The 14686-nt window shown below is 40.0% G+C and overlaps 1 long non-coding RNA gene across 4 annotated transcripts in view; it reads right to left on the reverse strand.

Annotated features, from left to right (window-relative positions):
• The window catches only part of LOC128312881 (uncharacterized), a 139704-nt gene that overhangs the window by 88559 nt on the left and 36459 nt on the right, over window positions 1-14686 (reverse strand). For 3 of the 4 annotated variants that reach the window (XR_008292789.1, XR_008292790.1, XR_008292787.1), the window contains 3 exons: window positions 10914-11677; window positions 8691-8816; window positions 7257-7440 (listed from right to left, as the gene is read on the reverse strand). This is a non-coding gene — a long non-coding RNA (uncharacterized LOC128312881). The remainder of the gene's footprint in view (window positions 1-7256; window positions 7441-8690; window positions 8817-10913; window positions 11678-14686) is intronic. The other variant, XR_008292788.1, reaches the window with a different exon arrangement.

Genomic DNA, 14686 nt, shown 5'->3' on the forward strand with positions numbered 1-14686 from the left:
AATATACAAGAAATCATACATATGCATATACTCATTAAATCACGGCTCCAATTATGATGCAGAACATTTCCATCATGCCAGAAGATAGAAATCTGGACCCCTTTGCAGTCCATCTTTCCTTTTACCCTTACCCCAGACAAGCACTGATCTGTTTTTGTCATTCTAGATTTGTTTGCAACTTTCTAGAACATTATACAAATGAAAAAAATATAGTATGTGTTTTTCGATGTCTAGTTTCTTTCATTCAGCATAATGATTTTCAGATTTTCTCATCTCACATATATCAGTGTTTCTCTGCCTTTTTATTGCTCAGTAGTGGTCCATTGCATGAATTTACTAAATTCTGTTTACCTGTTGGTAGATGTTTGGGTTGTTTCCACTTCCCAGCTATCTTGAAAAAAGCTGCTAAGAACATTTGAGTACAAGTCTTTGTGTGGACGTGTGTTTTCTAAACAGCTATTCTCTTTTGAGAATAACCAACCAAACAGTCCAACCACCACTGTTTGAAAATTCTTGCACATTTGAATTTTGATTTTCATTGTGGCTCTTCGGAACTTCTCTAATGACTAATGATGGCAAGCATCTTTTTATGTGTTGCTTTTATCCTTATCTCTTTTTTTTGGTAAAGTGTCAAACTCTTTTGCATATTTTTATTTTTAATTTATTTTTTTCTTTTGCAGATTTTTAAATTGGATTTTTGTTTTATTATTGTTTTGCAAGCTTTCTTTATATATTCTGGACACAGTCCTTCATGAGATATGTGTTTTGCAAATATTTTGTTTCACACTCTGACTTTTTTTTTTTTTATTTCTTGGCTATTTTTTAAAGAGTAGATGCTTTTAGTTTTGGTGAGGATCAAGATTCATCAACTTTTTTTCTTTCATGGTTTGTGCTTTTGGTTTCTTAATAAATGTTTATTTAGCCCACATTTGAAAAAATATATTACTATGGTTAATTCTGGAAGTTTTATAGTATAAGTATTAAGGTTTACATTTGAGTTGACTTTTATATATGGTATGAAGTGAAGGATGAAGTTCTCTTTTTTTCACATAGATGTCACATATTTATTGAAAAGGCAATCATTTTTCCATTGAAATACCCAGCCACATTTGTCAAAAAACAACTGATATGGGTGGATCTATTTCTAGATTATCCATTTGGTTCCATCGATTGCTTATCCTTATGCCAATACAATACAATCGGTGCGTGGGCCAAATCTGTTTGTCTTAGGTGACATCTGATGAGTCTGATTATGGCTATGATTGCAGTACAGTAACCAGGGACTCCTTGGAAAATAAATATAGCCAGGCTTCATAGCTAGAGCAAACCCAGTTAAATATGTCATTAATCCAGGTGTAGCCAGAGGTATTGGCTATTGCACATACCTAGACTGGCCAGTAGGACGTCCAAGTTACTCGATCGTTATCATTCATGCTGAAGAGTTTAGATTAGTGTATGTGTGTCAGGTATATGCAAAGCCTGGTGCCCACTAAGAAATAGTAGTGACTTCAGTAACAATATTTTCTTGATGTGGGATCAGGGTCTGGTTTTATTAAGTTTGTGAAAAGTGTGCAAAAGAATTTTGTCTACCCTTAAGCAGAGGGGGGGGACCACAGGATACCAATAATAACAGCCCCTATGTTTTTTTGCCTTGGGTTTTCAATTTTTATCAAAGTTGAAAAATTTGTAGGGATCATTCTAAAACTAGTAGAAAGAACATTTTCTGATACGCACATCTGTGTTTACTTCTAGGGTAAAAATTTTCATTTTTCCTCTCAGTTCTATTTTCTTTTCATCATTTGGCCTGATTTAAAACTGATCTCTATGTTGACATATCTGAGTATTTTCTCATCCATGGTGTGCATTTCTCACCTTTGTTTCTGCTTAAAGGCATATTAAATTTTTTCAATGTTTATTTTTGAGAGAGTGAGAGAGAGAGAGAGAGAGAGAAAGCGCACACACATACACATGCATGAATGGGGGAGGGGCAGAGGGGCAGAGAGAGAGGGAGACACAGAATCTGAAGCATGCTCCAGACTCTGGGCTCCGGGCTGTCAGCACAGAGCTGAACGCAGGGCTCAACCCCATGAACTGTGAGATCATGGCCTGAGCTGAAGTTGGGTGCTTAACCGACTGAGCCATCCAGTCACCCCTTTGTTTAAAGGTACATTAAATAATGAAACTATATTATTGAGGCATTTTGGCACATTTTAGGACAAAAATTGATTTGTTCTTGACCTCATATAAGTAGTCAAAATTTCTGAGGGAAGTGGTTCTAAGGAGGTAAACCGTGCTCCTTGGTTTGTTGTGATAGGGACAAGTAATGGCTAAGAATTGTGCTGAATTAATGAGACTCCTTCCCCTTCTACTCTGCCCTCCTGGGAAAGAGTACAGTATCTGGTTAGTAGTGCACAACCGCACTGCTTAATTTACCTTTCTAAAGCAGGAAAAGCAGAAAAGATCTAATGTATTTAAAACCGCAGGGAGGTTGGGAGGAGTGAGAATGTAATTTCCCCAGCTGCAGTTTGGCCATTCCTAATCATATGAAAATTGCCAGAAAATCCTTAATGGTCACTAGTGGTTTAGAGCTCTGAATTTCACACGCCTCACAAGACTGAGCTCGTCTCAGCAGAGTGGGGACTGGGCATGTCTAAGCAGGCTTCCTGGTGATTTTAATGACAACACATGCTCTGTTTTGTTTTGAAAAGAAAATTGGTCTTGAGATTGGAAGAGTCAGCTGTAGTGGGGAATGAGAAAGCACTGACACCAAATCTGGTCGTCGTACAGATTCTTTAGGATCAACCTGTACCATGGTTTACGTGGGTAGGAAAGACCCCACCCAAACGGTGATGGCAACACCTGGCCATCATTTGGCTTGTAAGATCTGATGAGGTCACGGACCAAAGGAATTCGGTCATGAGCAAGTCTGGAGCGAGTGGAGTGACTGAGCTAGCCAATCAAAATGGGTATTTAATCTGAGCTGGGCTAAGTCTTGTGCAAGTTGTATATTCCAAGATATGTTTTCTGAATAGTCAAGTGATTTAAATTTTTGTAAGACCTTTTTTTTTTAGTGTTTGCTCTTGAGAGAGAAATAGAGCACATGTGAGAGAGGGGGAGGGGCAGAGAGAAAGAGGGAGACAGAGGATCCGAAGCAAGCTCTGTGCTGACAGCAGAGAGCCTGATGCAGGGCTTGAACTCAGGAACCCAGGAACTGTGAGATCATAACCTGAGCTGAAGTAGGATGCCTGACTGAGCCATCCAGGTACTCCAAATTTCTATAAGACCTCTTTGACAATGACGACTTTAGGCATACTTTAAAAAAGATTTTGTTGGGGTGCCTGGGCGGTTCAGTTGGTTGAATGTCCAGCTCTTGATTTCAGCTCAGGTCATGATCCCAGGGTCCAGGGATCCAGCCTTGTGTCTGGCTCCATGGTGAGCGTGGAGACTGCTTAAGATTCTTTCTCTCCTTCTGCCCCTCTCCCCAACTTGCACATGCTCCTTTTCTAAAATAAATTAAAGACAAAAGATTTTGTTTTCCAAAATGATTCTTATTGACATCAGAAATTTGTCAGAAATTTTTTTTAGTATTCTAGCTCTTTCAATGTTAGTATGCCTCTCCTCATGGCAGATTTTCTCTGCTCTTATTATGAATAATCCTTAACATTGAATAGTTGTGCTTTTTTTTTTTTTTTTTTTTGGTAATGTGTCTTTTACATAATAATGTGCAGGTTAGTGTTGTCTTTTGAAACAGAAACATTAAATGTGAAATGAATATAAAAGAAAAGAACTTAAGAACAACAGTTCCAGAAGAGGTTTTTTTGAGCAATAATACAATATTTTAAATCAGAATGTCAGTTTGTTAATATTAATGGGAAATCAATTGTCAACCTGATATTTGTTTCCGTGACTCTGCAACTAGATAAGCACATCACCAGGAGACTGGAGCTCTGGTTTTGGGCCGGGCCGTGTGCCCTCACAGCTTCCTTGGCCTTCCCTTTCTCTTCTCCGTGTCACAGAGGAGCTGACTCCTCACATCAGAGGTCAGGAGGGGGAAAAAGTTAAGTTCTGTGTCCTCATTTATCTCTGCCATAGGTGGCTTCGCTGGTGGTGGCTGTCTCCTGCCTGGTTCCAGTTTCCGTGAAGTGTCCTGGCCCTCAGGCTCCAGCACCAGGCTCTCTTCCCTTTGTCTCTTTAGCCGAGCAGTGTTTGCAGCTTCCTGCTATTGTCAATCCCTCCATCTGCCTTTCCAACTCCTCCCCAGCTTCTCGGCAATTCTAACATCTGTGCAACCAGGACTCTGCATCAGATACCCTTGTGTTTTGAATGCCTTGTATCGTCTTCTGTTTTCCTGGTTGGACCTTGAATGATGGAATAGGCAGGGAATAAGATAAAGGGCAGTTTGGTTGCACGATTCAAATATTTAACGTTATTTAGCTTTTTCTAGTAAAAACATGGGACTTGAGCAATACTCTGCTTCAGATACATTCCGCTTAACTCAAGGGTATCTAGAAAACACTAAAATCTTTAAAAATCTTTCTGAAATGTCTCTTTCTTTTCTCCTGCATTAGTAAACAAGACTGAATTTTGTTTACTTCTTCTGATGCTTTAGATTCTTGTAGTGTTACTCGGGGTATCTAGTATCGAGATATTAAAATGGAATCTGCAGATAGTTGGACTAAAATATAATTCATCTTCAGTTTGCAACTTTGAGGCAGTTCTTAAAAACAATCCTTTTATCAGTCTGGTGTATGTGGTGTGTTTGCATGTGTATATGTATTTTATCATGAAAATAGATTTTAAAAGGATAACTTATATCTAGTCTTCTGATATTTACAAGTATTGAATAAAGTATGCTAAGTATTTTATCTTAAATAGAGCAGCAATACCAGGTCAGTAAGGTTTTTTTAAGAGCAAAATTTATTTTTGGATGGCCAAAAACTAGGTCACTGAAAAAGATGGGCTTTGGAAAATTCATTCAATCATTCACTGCTTTTTAAATATTTAATGATTACCTGCTATGAGCTAGGCATTGGAGCCACAGTGGTAAACATGACAGATGGTGTTCATCTCAGTAAACTTAAAATCTGGTAGAGGAGACAAACATCCATAGGCAATCACATTAATGTACAAAAAGTTATAGGCATACATAGCAAGGGAACTTTACCTGGTCCAGAAGTTTAGGAAGGTAAAGAAGCGATCAGAAAAAGAAAGATAATGAAGACCAACATTGGCCAGCTTATCAGGTATGATCCAGCTACCCACTTATTCATCTAGTCATTTCAACAAACATCTGCATGGGTCTCAGGAAGGTGATAACAATGAATAAGGCTTAGCTTCCAGTAGGACTCAGAGTGTCAGTAAAACCATAAAAGGATGCTCTGATCAAGCAGGCACATCAAAAGTGGGGTAATGAGTTGGGGTTTATGTCACACCAATAAACCCTTGACTAATAGGGACTTTGTGTGCTCCCCAAACCGTTTAAACCTCATAGAGGTAGGGGCGCCTGGGTGGCTTAGTCGGTTAAGTGTCCAACTTTTGATTTTGGCTCAGGTCATGATCTCACGGTTTGTGAGATCTAGCCTCATGTCAGGCTTTGTGCTGACAGAGTGGAGCCTGCTTGGGATTCTCTCTCTTTCTCTCTCTCTGCTCCCCTCCCCCCAAATAAATACACATTAAAAGATAAACCTTTACTGTAGCATTTAGTACTGTTCAGTCTAAGAAACTTTCTTGAAAATGTGGTACATACACATAATGGAATATTGTTCAGCCTTAAAAAAGGAAATACGTGACAACCATATGCCATATGCGATAACACGGATGAACCTGGAGGACGTTATGCTAAGTAGAAGAAGCCAGTCACAGAAGGACAAAGATGGCATGATTCCATGTACACGAGGTCTCTGAAATGATGAAAACCATAGAAACAGAAGGTAGAATGGTGATTGCCAGGGCCTGGGGAAGAGGGAAATGGGAAGTTGCAGTTCAACAGGCATAAAATTTCAGTTAGGAAAGAAGAGTAAGTTCTATACTTACTCTTTGCTATACAACATTGTACCTATAGTGAACCATACTGTATTGTGTACTTAAACAATTGTTAAAAGAGTAGATCTCATTTTATATGCACCACATTTTAAAAAAGACAATTTCATTGAGGCCAATTTTATTTTACTGATGAAAACATTTGAGAATCAGAAGTGTTAAAGGAGTCGTCCAAAGTCATTGAGCTTACCAGTGGCAGAGAATAAATTGTATAACAGTGTGGTTAGGAGTCAGTTTGTGAACTCAAGCATGTTCCTTAAGCTTCTGGGTTGTTATGAAGATTAAAACAGAAAATATTTAAATTATTTAACACAGTGTGGGGCACAGACAAATTAATTAATATTAGCTTTTCTAGGCTTGTGAATCACTGTCCAATCTCTAAAGACTCTATCAATACATTTCATTTGATCCCAAAGAAAATGAGGGAAAAAGGAAGGTGGGTGTGATCATTTCCATTTTTGAGAAAAAACAACAGATATTAGTGATTTTCCCTATATTACACATCAGGGATTGAGCTTTGATGGAACCAGGGATTTGATGTTCTTTACTTGAAATCTGTCGCCTCCCCTAAGCAATCAAGCTGCTCCTTATTGTACTATAAACAGTTATAAAAATATATATCTCTCTTACTAGACTGGATTAGACTGGTTCTCTACAGGATTGTCTCTCTTACCAAGCAGTCTGTTCTAGGAAGCCAGAGACTAGGTTTTATTTATCTGGGGTGTCCTCATAATACCTAGTACAGAGGTATGGAATATAACAGGTGTTCCACAAATACTGAATGAAACTGAGAGGCAGACAGAGACAGACATAATGGGTAATGCAAAGGAAGTTGCTCCCACAAGGTTCTGAAGCTAGCACATTTCAATTTGCTATGGCAGACAAATGGATACGAAGAAACTATAGTTCCTGGCTTTGAGGAATACCCCAAATTTTGGGCAAAATGGATTCCCTCTAGAAGGTGCTGGGCCCCTTGTGAGCATGTGAGAGTTGTTCCTTTAAGATTTTGTTTTGTTTTTGGCTTTCCTCTTGTATGGCCCTGTGTGCTCCTCACATTGACTCTGGAAACCTGGGAGGGGGAGTCCATGGCCCGGATATAAAATTTTCTCCTGTGCTCATTTACAAGCTGTTACTATATGATTCTACTTTCCTATTCCTGGACCTGTGCACTCACCCCCATTTACATGCCTCAAGAGTCTCACGTGGCTGGCACTTACAGCACGGGGTCTGCCCCTCTGTAGGGGTGGGATGCGGATGTCGTTAAGGTCCAAGCTCCAGACTTCTTTCTTCTTCTTGCTTTTAAGTGATGCCTATGCTTGGGCACACGGAACGCTCTCTGGCTTTACCCACCCATGAGTGGGATCGCTAATCAAATCCAGGACTAACCAGGAGACGACTTTCCTGGAAACAGAAGAGTTTTCTTTAGTCACTAACACAAAAATCATGGGCCTCAGCAATGTTATGGTTACACAACCACTTTTCCTTGTGCTATTACTAGCATTCAGTTATGGGAGTCACATGTTATGCTTTGATGGAGCCATTTGTGAAAAGCCAGCAAAGGTAACATCTGTACAAATATGCCACGGGGCCCTTAGCCTGAAGCTTTCAAATGATGTCTGTAGGAGATCTTACACAATGGTTAAGTTTATATTTCAATCATATGGAGCTAAATTATAATGGGTAGCTAGTAAAAGATGTTATGGATTTCCTCTGAAAGATGGGGAGAGAGAGAAAGTGTGCGGGTAGATGTATATGTGTGTATTTGTACATATGTGTGCACCTAGATGTTTTCATAGGAGCTAATTTGGGATTGGTATGTCTGAAAATATACTCCTTGGGCCAGCAAAGCAATTTCTAACTGGTAATACTACTTTCCCAGTAATACAAAACTTCTAAATGGGTTGTTTTTAGATTGTAATAAAATCTAGTAACTATGAAAAATTTTACCCTTAAAAATAAAATCCAAAGAAGATGAGTCTAGTTATTAGCAAGGTATTGCGATAAAGGAAGAGACTATTTCACGTGTCTGGAAATAGAGACTTTGCTGTGTGTTAGGGAAATAAGAGAAGTCTATTTCTTTTCAGTGTTTCAATTCCATTTGATAAACAATATCAGAATGGCCTGGTAGCAACAAAGCATTTGCATATTGACAACGCTTGCTAACGCCGCCTTCACTTTGCTGTCATGCGTTATCACATATTCAAATGACTTCTTTGAATAGACCTCTTTCTGAGAACATAATTGTAGTTTATTATATTTGTGGTAATTACTGCATTCTTTGAGAGTGTCTCACATAGTATATCCTTTGACTTGTTTAGTTTTAAGACATTCTTTTTCATGCTTCCACTTGGAAAATGACTAAACAAGGACTTTTGTTGTCCAAATGCAAAAAGGGCTTCTTCCGGTTGATAAAAATTGCTAAATCTGACACGCAAGCTGCAGCCTATAAAATGGCAGGATTTTTCCTCTTGCTCATTTTGCCTCTGTTCCTCTTTCTTGCTGTTCAGATGATACTGGTGACTTGCGAACTACTCATGATGAGGAAATTCATGGATTCTATGGAAAAATGAATCCCCAAAATTTGAGAACAAGAAACACTGTGGTGACTCCTTTCTGAAATCTCTCCAAAGTCTTTCCATTTCAATTCTTACCTCTTGTTGCAGTTTGACCTTGAATAGCTCATAATCACAGAATGTAGTGCTGATCAAGTAAGAATGCAGGATGATATGAGGAAGCCAAAAGTTCCTTCTTCCCCTCAGTTCAGCATATGGAAACCCCTAATAAAGAAGAATGAAGAATTAATAAAAGACAAGACTGTAGTAACAGTACCCAAATGTTTAGGAGTATTTTGTGTGGGGTTCCTTTTTAAAAACATCCTTGCTTTTTCAACCCCCCACCATCTTCCATGTTTGGTATCTTTCTGACTCTTGGGTAGAATTCTTGCTTAGTTCAAATTGACTCAAATAGTGGCTGTGAATCTTAGACATTCCAGCCCTCCCTATGTCTCTACCCTCCCCACCCCGTGCCTCATTGTTTTTATTCATTCCAGCTTGATTTATTTTTGCCACCTGGCTCCTGCCCCTGGTATCACTTGTCACTTATCTTTATCTGCTCATGCCTAAGCACATTTTGCTAGTGTGATCTAGTGGAAAGACTGTGAGCTTTGGGATTTGAAATACCAGTGACTAGTTACTAGCTGTGTGACCTGGGATACGTAAGCTTTTTGAGCTTCAGTTTCATTTTCATTAAATATAAACAAAGAATATTAATACTTTCCTATTAGGATACAAGTGAAGAATTCATAACTTAACACTATACAGTTTTTATCACAGTGGCTGGTACCCACCACAAGCTCGATGCCTATATACTTCCTTTCTCCTGACCTCCACTCCCAGAGACATGTATACTTCCTCCTGCGCTGGCCAAGCTCACTGACTTTCCAGGCGCTAGAGACCTGTCTGGCCAGTTTGACTCTTTCCCTTTCCCAGCCTTCTTTCTGATGACGGTGGGCTTGTGGGTCATGACATTATGACAAGGATGACCGATGATGCGACTACCTATCCATAGCCTTCAAATTGTCCTCTCCTTCCACACTTCTTCCTAACACCTGTCTACCTGTTTTTGGTTAACTACCTGTTGACAGTTATCAGTTACACATCTATCCTTTCTACCGTTATTTCTCTTGGCAGAACACTAAAGGAGGACAGGAAAGAATCCATAAAGATATAAGCTGAGATGTCTTGAGACTTGCTAAAATAAGTAAAATCTTCAAAAATGGCATCATCTTAAATTTAACAGCAACACCATTTTAGCTTTGCACCTTATACTCTTTCTTTCCCTATTTATAGAACCCTTATTAGTGACGACTTTTCTCTCTTGTTTTACCAAACCAGGAAATCAGTTGTATTCAGTTTCTTTCAATTCTTTGAACTATCCATTGCCAAAACATTCTGGTTTTTCTTCTATGGGCTTACTTTCACCAATTTTGCCATAATCTGTAATTTAAACTTGGATTCTGTTTTAAATAGGCAATTTGGACTTTTTCCTATTTACTGAGTGATTATCATCACCAAATGGCCATGGTCAATTTTTCTGCCAGTGCCATGTATGCTCCTATGAATCTTTCTTTTATTCTTTTATTTAACTTCTGTAGTTCTCAGACCTGAAGATTCTAAGTATAGAAATTCAGGGTGTTGGAAACAAGCTTAACATCCTTAAACAATTGACATGACATTCTCGCTAAATGGTCACCTGGCCCACCTTGAACAATCCCAATTGTATAATAATTGAATCTCCAGGCACCAACCCACTCCATATTTAGACAGCTTTGATTAGTAGAAAGCCAAACCACATTGTATTACCCGTTTACTTCTTCCTTAATCTTAAATTTGTCGCTTGGAGTCATGTGTAACAAAGTTAGTTTCTCTACTTCTAAACCCCTTATACATTTGAAGGCAGCTGTATTATTCTCCAATACACTTTTCCCACCCCCAACGTTTCCTTATCAGGATAAATTTTCCATTCACTCCAGTCACCTGTAAAACAAATGTTTGTTAACACATAAGTTTATCATATCTGCCATAAAATTAAGAACTTGTCTTTCTTCACGGTAATGCCACAGAAATGATAGTCATTAAAATCATCTCCTATAGATGCCATATGTTAAAAACAAATAATAGAAGAAACACTTTTTAATAAATATTACATAACTAAATTTTCATATGAAATGATAGCTTTGCACACCCATCTATGTTGTCTTAAACATGTAATGTTGACATATAAGAACAGCCAACCATATCTATCTATCATCTATCTATCTATCTATGGAAATGGGGGTGTGTAGTATCATTTTTGGAAATTACTAATGCATCTACCTTTCAGAGTCCATGACCTTTGGCCCAGTCAATCTGAGACAGCAAATCTGCCTGACAGGGGAAGAGAATATATTATAAAAATGATGAAGAGAAAAACAGAACAATATATAATTCCTGGCATGAAAAGCAGGGATAAGGCAACATAAAAGCATTACAAGCCAGACGATGATCCCGAGAGACGGTTTCCCAAATATTTTTGTTTTTTGCCCTCTAACATATCAGGTACTCAACCCAGAGGATCCCATAGCAGAGAAAGTACCCTTCCATCCATGACAGCAAAACCCTGCTCTTGACAGAGATGAAATGTAGGAGAAAGAGAAGCAAAGCCTACATCTTTCCCAGGCCTGGAGGAGGATAGTGGGAAGGGGAGAGAGAGGAAGAGAAGGAAGGAGCGTGTTGGTCAGATGTGTACCTCCACTCCAACTCTCTGGACTGCGGGTAGATGCAGGACCCTGGTTGTGAGGTAGGTAAAGGGAGGAGGCTGTCGGTCCTGACTCCCTTCTGAGGCTCACAAAGGCAGAACTCCAACTCTTCCTACACTGAACACACCTTCATTCCTCTAGTTGTGCAGTGTTGTTGTGAGCCAGAGCCCGAGGACTTGCTTCCTTGGGCTTCCCAAGGTGATTGGGGTCCGGGCGTTGGAGTTGGCCTGGAGTCTGCTGAGGCACAGAGAAGTCTTTTTGCAGCAGAGACCTGCCAGGAACCTCAGCATTCAGGGCCGGCAGGTGCCAAAGTGAGACCGAATTGGCCAGAGAGTGAACTGGCTGTAACCAAATTGGGAGAATAAGACCAGTTAGAGACTCTAGCCATGAATGGCAAGACAGCAGCCAGATGGACAAGACAACATCATCCAGGAGAGAAGAACACCATGCTCAAGGTCTCTGTGTCTCTCCATTACACACTCCCTTCCTTGCCTCCCATTTCATACACCCAACTGCCTTCTTTCAGAGCTGAGTAGGAGAAGGCAGAGGAAAACTGAGACACTGAACTTTCTTTCTACTCTTAGGAAGACTATTGCCTTAAGAGATTATTGAAATAATCAAATCAGACTAGGCTTAAACTGGGTTAGAGACGTATTTAAAAATTTCCCCCAGCCAGAGGATGGGGTCTCATGTGTAAAACTATAAACAACAACAAAACATTCTCTCTGCCTATCCAAGTGGTGTGCATTACAATTTTTGAGCAGCGTTTTGTATCAACTATCCCCCAAACACCTCTAATCATATCTGAAAGGGGGAGTGAAATTGCCATCAGTGATTTATTACCTTAAGTTCACTGATGCCTGAAGTTAATCTTGACTTTCTATTCATGCAGGGTTTATTTGCACACAGTGTGTTACATTAATTTTTCAGCACAGTTTTTATGTATTTTTATTAAAGTATACTTTTCTTTTGACATTTTAAAAGCCCTGTTGGTATTGCAGTAGCCGATGCATGCGTTCACTGGTTTGATTCATGCCTGCTTCTTGGCTTACTGTTTGTGTTTATCTTTAGTGAGAGCAGAGAAGAAAGTCCTGTTTATCCTTTGCTGTTCATTCAATATTAATCTAGGTTTTTGCATATTCCCAGGGTGCATTATTCTTTATGCTTATATGCCAAAGAGCTGGGGGTCCTGATAAATGCAGCAATTTCCATGAAAACAATTTTTAGTATTTTACTACTGATAACAGAGTTAAGGTAAATTAACTGTTTTCCCTTAGGATTCTAATTTCACGTGCTGATTGTGTTCAGAGAGACTCGGATTTGTTGAGATTAATTTTTTTTTCCCTGAGATTTCATTTTCTTATTAGAGTTATAAGAAGTTATATTACCCACGGCTATGCTGTTTGTTTATTTTTGGGAAAAGCATGGGGATTATCTCATGGGGTCAAAACGTTCCTGAAATTTTTTTAACTAGAAAAAAATTCCCCCAAATTTATTGAGCACCTAGTCCATACTGGTCACGTTGCCTGGTGACTTCCATTTAACTTTCTTAAGCAGCCCTCTGTCCCATAGAAGTCTTAGGCAAGGGAGCCTGGATTGAATGAATGGCTTAATGTATTGCCTTATTTTACCAAGGGGCTCCTGGAGACTTTGCCTAAACTTAGAGGAATGTCTGTAAGGCTGGGTATTCTGGGACTGAAGAAGGTCTGGGAAGGAACATTTGGGAAGAAAGGCTTTCCAGTGCTTCTTAAACCGTAGGGATGCCTGCCCTATCCTGGAGCAGAGCCAAAGCAGTAGCAAAGGAGCAATGTAACCACAGAGAATGGACACACTGAGACCAGGTGAGTCCTAGTTCTGTCATGTTCTAGCGCCTGTGTGCTCTTGGGTAAGTTACATAACCTTCCAAGGTCTTACCTTCACTCATCTGTAAATTAGAGACAACAATGCGAATGGACCTATCTTGTAGAGTTGTGCAGATAGATGAAGCTGTGTATGAAAGAGCCTTTGGTACACTATGAAATGTGGTGAGTGTTGTCATAACCATTTCTTCTTGGCACAGGTAAGCAAGGCCAGGGAGGGGAGCAGGGTTGGGAGTGGCTGGATAGGAGGAGTGGTATTGGTAGGGATCCCAGTGGGGAGAAAGGAACTTATTCTTTCTAGACCTTGCTCCTACCAGATGAGTATCTCATGATACTTCCCATAACCTTCCTCTCACCAGGTCACTCTGCATGTGGGACACTACTCTCCTTCTTTCTTTCTGACTTACTCTTCTGATATGTAGCAAAGCATGCATTTAGCGTTTGGTCCATATGGAGTAAGTTAGATGGGGACTGAGCAAATTCTCAGGACACTGGAGGTGGTCTTCTTCCTGATGGTTCATCTTCTAAAGTACTGGCAGTTGTCAGAGGGAAGTCCCATCAGAAAGCCAGTAAGAAAGGCAGTTATTTGTTATGTTCACACTCACTTGAGTAGTGACAGGAAGCATGGAAATGATGATTAACTTGTCCTGCACAGCTTCTGGTTGCTCAACTATGCCTTTCTGAGGAGCCTTTTATTTTAGCACTTCCTCCAACCTCCAATATCCCCAGTGTATCCATTTTCATTACCTCTCTTCCCTCTCTTCCTGTTCCTTTCCCCAAATTCCCTTTGCACTCTGGGACAACATTGTGGAGACTCAAAGGTAAGTGTCCCTCTCTCTAATCTTCACTTTTTTCAAAAGTGAGGCCTCAGTCCCAAGTTCTTTCTGTTTCCGTTTTGGAGGCCAAAGCCAAAAAGTCTGCAGGCTCTTTCAGACCTTTTGCCTTGACGCTTCTTTTCTAAGGCAACCATTGCGATGGACTGGATATATATGTCCCCCCAAATGCACACATTGAAACTCTAATCCCCAGTATGATGGCATTAGGAAGTGAGGCCTTAAGGAGATGGTTAGGTCATGAGGTTGCCACTCTCATAATGAGATTAGTATCCTTATACATTTTTTTTAATGTTTATTTATTTTTGAAGGAGAGAGAGAGAGAGAGAGACAAAGAGTGAGCGGGGGAGGGGCAGAGAGAGAGGGAAACGCAGAATCTGAAGCAGGCTCCAGGCTCTGAGCTGTCAGCACAGAGCCTGATGTGGGTCTTGAACTCATGAGCTGTGAGATCATGACCTGAGCCAAAGTCAGACACTTAACCGAGCCACCCAGGTGCCCTGAGATTAGTGTCCTTATAAGAGAGACCCTAGAGAGCTCCCTTGCCCCTTTCTACCACGTGAGGTATGGGTGAGGAGACAGCTGAGGATGGGCATCTGTAAGCCAGGAAGCAGGATCTCCCCAGTGAATCTTCTGGTACCTTTATCTTGGGCTTCCTAGCC

The sequence above is a fragment of the Acinonyx jubatus genome, chromosome F2 (genome assembly GCF_027475565.1).
Source record: "Acinonyx jubatus isolate Ajub_Pintada_27869175 chromosome F2, VMU_Ajub_asm_v1.0, whole genome shotgun sequence".
NCBI lineage: Eukaryota > Metazoa > Chordata > Mammalia > Carnivora > Felidae > Acinonyx > Acinonyx jubatus.